Consider the following 7318-nt stretch of genomic DNA (forward strand, 5'->3'; position numbering starts at 1 on the left):
ATTGACTTAAACTAATGATTTTGCAAAACCGCTTTATTTTAAGCCCAAACGGAAATATGACAGCAGAAATTTTCTGAAAATTTTATTTTTTCACTGCTAGCTTCTCGTTTTAGGTAGTGTAGATTTACAACGAAGGGAGGGTGCACGTGCACCTTTGCACCCCCCTAAATCCGGCCTTGCACTGTTACTAAATTTGTCTATTAGAACGGGAGCAATTACGACCTTTCAGTTTTACTTCCCAGGGTTATGCCGGCTAGGCTAAAGGAAACGGTGATGATGAGAAATGAATGACATGGTGGAATGAAGAAAGTGAGAGAAAACGGGAGAACCCCGAAAAAACCCACGCACATGCTGTTTGTCCACCACAATGTTTACTTGGCGCGAGCGGGGATTAAACTAGGGACACCACGCAAGAGAGCTAAATGCTTTACCACTGAGCCACCGTGGCCCGGGGGTGCAGCATTGATTGAATATCGGCATCTAAAAGGAATTAGAAGAGAAACGCTATCAAGAAATGACTTAAACAAGATGGTACTGAAATTCGAGAAAACGGGTGTTTTGTGTGGCTCCAGATCGAGGAAGACGACCCATTCCAATGGAGGTTGTTGAAGAGACAACTATGGCTGTTGTGGAATGTGCTCGCTATGTGCTTAATATTATCACTTGTCACTTATATATTTATTAATTTTCCTATAATGTCGATTTATTTTCAGACACCCTATACTCTACAATTACGCCCAAGTCTTAAAAAGCAGTCTTATTATATATTAAAATCAACACATTATTATAGTGCACTAATCAATACGCGTGAGCTTGTATGAACCGATATTAAATTCTATGCAACGAAAATTCAATATCATTAACTACATGCAATTACATTTTCAGAAAATGTCAATAATGTGATCGTTCATAGTAAGCAACGGAAAGAGAGAATTTGAAACTGCAGCCTGACAACAAAATAAAGCCATATAGACAAACTTCAGGTTAAGGGGAAAAGCAAAGTTTATTATTATTAATAATTCGATTACTGGACTATATAAATGATTGTGCTTTTTAGGAAAGTTAATTTATAATGTAACTCGTCTAATTACCTATTCACATGAACGAATATTTAGGCATCAATAATTGGAAAAGAAGGGTAATTTTCATGTTGACCACAGAAGATGCCTAATTGTATATACAATACACTCTCCGAAAAGAAATAAATCATACTTTCACTCACGCATCACTTCTAGGGTCAAAATACTAAATGACACACACATACATGCTATGTCCCACATGAACTAAGAAAACAAATATTAATACATGTTACTGCACATGTTGAATCATATTATCACACCACTCGACTGTACATAAATCAAACAAATCACTAAATTTCACCTTCTTAAACCGGCTCTATGAACTATGAAAAGGAGAGGGAATAATCAGAGCCCAATGGCCCTACTATTAATCAAATCATGGTTTTCTAATTGCAGAATTATTGTCAATGCCCCAGTAGGGACATATTGAAACTACTAATGGTAAGGGTCCATTTCATGAAGGGAGAATAACACCTTCTTGATTCTTTATTTAGCCCATAATGTGTTGGAAGCTGTGATCAACTCAGGAATAAGACAGAATCCCTGTTCTAACTTACACTGACATTATAGTAATAAATTCAACCACGAAGAAATCTACACCTATCGCCATGTTTCGATTAAAAATTACATTTACTACATATACAGACAAAAGCTAGCTATAGCGACCTATCGCAACCTAACAGAAAATTTTTGAGGACAATGTGTGTTATCAAGGGAAGCACTAATCTTCAAATTGTTTTGAAAAAGATCACAAACTACGATGAATCCTGTCCATCACTATTGCCATTTACTAACATGGCGTCGCTTGGGTTGAAGTCCATATCTCAGTGTTTGTTGACTGTTTTAAAATACAAATTCAATATTTTTGGGACGCTATTCGCTCCCAACGGATATATTTATTAATTGAAACTGATTTTACCCTATACTACTGCATTTTTGTTGAAAAATCCCAATATACGTATATCTGCAGGAAACTAGCGTGGTATTGCTTGATTCTTTTCCAGGTAGAGAATGACAAAAAACGCGCCTTAATTCTAGAGCGTCGGAAATAGTTATAATCAGAACAAAGAGTTTTGGTGGTGGAAAATATAAGGCGAATAGAAAATAGTAAAAACTGGATGAAACTGGATTTTTGGTGGATGTTGGCATCTCAGAGGGACGAAGAGGGCCTAAATTATTCTGCCAAATATTAGATTGGTGGATAATTTCAAGAATTTCTGTCCAATTGCGGGCCTATGTTTTTGTATAGCACTAAAGTGTATAATTTCAATACTCATCCATTTGAAATGCCCATATACAGGGTTTACAATACAATAATGTATAAATAAAGATATTATTCCCCAAAGTATAATTTTTATTAGATTATTCCGAAGCTTCCAAATTAATTTTGATTTGAATAAAGAACAACTGAATTTACTACATGGACCGAAAATTATGTGTTAAAAGTTTATAGTACGCGATGTTCGAAAAGTATTGGATCCCTCCAAACAAAAATTTCAGTATCTTGACTGTAATGGCACATCACAATTCTGATATAGTTGATTCTGGTAACAATACAGCACCGAATTCTCCGGTTGCATTAGGTACTGATGGTCAGTCAAACAATGAAGATACCAGGTAACAGTAAACACGACAATCTCACGTGGCACACACTAGATAATATTGCCCTATCTACCTTTTTGTACAACAAAAACGGAGACCATGTAGGTGTGAATACTGATATTATTGATTCATTGTCTAGTAGTTCATATAGACTTCTTTCAGTTATTTGTGACAAATGATGTGATTGATATGCTTGTTGAGGAGACCAACAGGTACGCACGGCAAGTGCTTTTGGACTCTTCCACTCTACCTGCACATTCTAGACTAAAAAGTTGGATTGACACCAACAGAGCAGAAATGAGAAATTTTTTGGGTGTATGCATGTCGATGGGTATTTTGCAAATGCCGACATTAGCTTCATATTGGAGCACGTCATTCCTCTGTGAAACAAACATACCAAAAATAATAACACGACATTGTTTTGAAATTCTTCTTAGGGTGTTTCACTGTGCTAATAATGAAGGCCGACAGCCTAATGATTGAATATATCAGGTTTAAAAACTCGTGGATGAACTTGTAAGTAGACTCAGACAGTGCTATGTTCCAGAGGAAAACATGTGTATAGATGAATCAACATTGCCTTTCCAGGGTCGCTTAAGTTTCAAACAGTATATAGGCAACAAACGGCATAAATATAGAGTGAAAAGTTTCAAAGTATGTGCTAAAGATTGCTACACTGTGTCCTATAAAATATATGTCGGGAAAGAACGCCAGGTTTGTCTGTTCCTGCTAGGTTATTTTGGAGCAATGTGAGCCATACCTCAATTTTGGCAGAACCCTTTACGCAGACAACTGGTACACGAGTGTTCCACTGACTCACAAGTTGTCAGATCAAGAAACACATCTTGTTGATACTCTACGATCAAATCGGAAAATGCTCTCGAAACTAGTGACAACCTCTAAACTTCGAAAAGGTGAAGTTACTGGGCTGACAAGCTCAACAAAGGTGACAGTGCTTAAGTGGAGAGATAAGAGGGATGTGCTAATGATTACCACTAAACACGCCATAGAAATACAAGAAGTACAATGGGAAAGAGGTAGTGTTATGTAGCCCACTGCCGTTGTTGACTACAATGAACGTAAAGCAAATATTAATCTTGCAGATGAAAAATGACTTCCTTTTCAGGTTCACTCCGGCGCAGCATTAAATGGTACAATAAGGTTACGTTTGATCTGCTACTCGGTACATGTGTGATTAACGCTCTTTCACTGTATAAAACAATAACAGGGAGCGAAATGAAAATAACGAAGTTTAAAATGTGTATTGCCACAGAACTAATAAAGAAAGAGAGTGTGTCCCCTAGAGCATCAATACATGGAAAGTGTCAACACAAGCTGGTCTCTCAAGCCCCAAAAAGAAAGAGATGCTCTCACTGGTACAAAAAGATTGTAGCCTCTTCAAGGAGACAGATTGCACAAAAGAAATGTAAATAAGTGTTTTCGAAGTGTGAGGCTGTAACGCATTTCTCTGTGTAGTGTGCTTTTGTGAAACACATAAGATAAAGATGTAACGTGCTGTGTGTAGCAACGCGGTTTACTATTGAGTGTCTTTAAAAAAAGGAAATATATATAAAACTCTAAAAAAAATCAATAATTTTTGCTTGTGTAAGGCATTATTTTGAACTTAAAGTCTGTGATTAATGTTTTGTAAATTAAAAACTCTGCTAAAAGCAAATAACAAAGTACAATATAAATAAATAAGACCTGTTCAAACCGAACCAACTGCAATTCAGAATAAATAAATATTGTACAGACTAATCTAGCAAAAAAACCTAACCTAAACTAACAAAGGGTAATTCGGCACAAAAATAAGAAATAACTTGACCTAACAAGGTCATTCGGTATAAATAAATATTGTAAGACCTAACCTAACTTAAGAAAGCATAGATTTAATTCGGTATAAGTATATATGATAAGATCTAACGAGTGAGCAAAGGATAACTACGTATAAATGAATATTGACAGACGTAACTTAACTTGTAATGTGCAACAAAGCTGTGTAAGAAAAATGTTGCCACTTACCAGATTAGGTGGGAAATATGTTGCACAAATCTGGCTACTTTTATAATGGTGTTACCAAAAACAAGTAGTTTGTATTTGCCTAACATTTCTAATTATAGTATAAACAATAAAAAGTATGTTTCTCCTTTATGTCATAAGAAAGTTTTATTATAAAGAGTAAATTATGAATTTGGTGAGTACCAAAAATGATGCTCAACCTCATAAATTATTCTTGGTCGCCGTGAGCATCAAATATGGTGAATTATTGCGAAAACCTGCTTATTCGTCGAACAGGGTGCTACTACTTCCCTCTCTTGCCACAAACATGCGAAAAAAAATGCTCTGACCCATTTCCCACTGGCAGTCAACCTGTACCCCAGAAGAAATATCAAAATCTCATCGTATATATATATATAACTCTATGGCCTATGGAACCCAGAGGTTCAATGCCGCGTTCACAAAAGCTCTTTACTGACTTCTATCCTTAGCTAATTGGATCCAGTTTCTACTTTGTATTCCTATTTCTGCGAGATCCATCTTAATATTGTCCTCCCATCTGCGCCTAGGTCTTCCTAATGGTCATTTTCCGATGGGTCTTCCAGATAAGACTTTGAAAGCGTTTCTACTTTCTTCCATTCTAGCTACATACATATTCAAAATCCGCAATGCACTTATGCATGTAAATGAAGACATATTGAAAAACATAACTGCTGAAATGATACCGTTACTTCTGAAGGTTGTCTATATACTTCTAAAAGTTAAGGTTAAGGTAACATGTGTAGTGTAAATATATAGAAGATGGTAAACTCAATCTCAAGTGTCTGGATTTGAAGGAACGTATCCTCAAATTTCTTAAACCATAAAAATAATTATTAAAACTATGCACAGTAATAGTTACGAAAAAACTTTACCAGTAGTTGTCCAATATGGAACCACCAGAAGAGCTACACAAAGTTGTACATAGAAATTCATGTTGCTGAATGCACCATATGCTATCTCAACTTTTGCAACAACATTTCTTGTTTTGTAGAATTTGACTGAAAATTTATAATGACTGTGATATGTGTCCTTGAAAATAAGACATTGGGAAAAGCAGACTTGTTTAGACTTACTATTTACCTTCCAGTCTATCATAATCTTAGACAACCTGGTTCAAAGTGACATGTGTTTTCACGATACATATTCATAAAGGAAAAATCTGCATCTGCATTCATGAAAAAATGTTTATTGTGAGCGTATATCGCTGTGAGTGTATCTTTCCTTTACAAAATAAGTAAGTAAATAAAATAAAAATAAATATTTGCTTGTCTGAAAAAGAACTACTGAGTTCTAGTACTAATAAACTGTAACTGACAAATGTTGTATTAGGTGTACATATTCATACAGATATTAAATAATAAATAATACATAAAGAGAGTAAATTAACAACGACAAATATAGAACGGTGTTACTAATCCGTGTTAATAGAGAAAATTAACAACTTCCTAAGTACTGTTAGAACACATGTGTCCAGACCTTAGAAGAGATCATAGTAGTATCCCCTAAGATAAATCAACCCTTTTGTAACGCTCCGAACGCAACTTATGATGGGATTTTGTTTGTACAGTTATTACGCCAACGAATTACATAGCTGCAATTTGCCACAATCATTAATATTTTCGTACAAATGATTGCACAGCTGAGAAGATACGCTATACGATGAACGTATATATATTGTTTTTGATACGCAGTGAACTATCAAATAGGTATCCTCGTCGCCATAAGTGCCTTTACATCGCAGTGACGGGTATGTGACCGCGCAGTACTCCAAGGAAGGGATGGTTGTATAAGAATTTGTGATTAATTTTGAAGAGTTTTTATTTTGACTAGGGAATTAACATAGGTGAAGGGAGTAAAGACACAGATTTGAAGCATCAGTTCACTGTTATTGAAGCATCAGTGCACGAAAAGATTCGTATTCTCAGTTTTTATATTTATTGTTTTATATGTTAAGTTAAACACCACAATATGTATCACTGATATCGCAGATCGTATTATTTTTTTAAAATCGTGTTTGTAACCTATTGTCAAAACATTCATCTCCAGACATGATGTAGAGAGAAGAGAAAGAGATACGACATCTGTAATATATGTATATGTGATTCACTAAGTAACTGTAGAAATTAGTTAAAGGACACATAAGAGAGCGAAAAGGAGCTCTAGAAGTCTGAACTTTTTAGAAACGTCCTAGATAGGTGAAAATATTGTTAAAAGTTGCAAAAGGTATCATGTAAATTACCTCTCTTTTCTTATATTCTAGTATACTTTTTCTTTCACATCCAAACATCTCTATTCAGAATTACGAGATAAAGGTGAAGAAAGAATCATTTCCATCTCAAGAATTATATCAGAAAAAAATCTTTTGACTTAGGCTAGATTCGAACTCGTAACCCTTGAATCCATAAGTCTGCGCTCTACCGATTGAGCTAACAATTGCTGTTGCAAAACCCTGATTTCTACAACTACCGGTTGCTGAATTGTGTGTATTAACGAAATTGGCCGAGATAATTGCTTCATATAGCTATTGCAATAATAATAATAATAATAATAATAATAATAATAATAATAATAATAATAATAATAATAATAATAATAAT

This window comes from Thermobia domestica, chromosome 11, assembly GCF_964235325.1.
Source record: "Thermobia domestica chromosome 11, izTheDome1.hap1.1, whole genome shotgun sequence".
Classification (NCBI taxonomy): Eukaryota; Metazoa; Arthropoda; class Insecta; order Zygentoma; family Lepismatidae; genus Thermobia; species Thermobia domestica.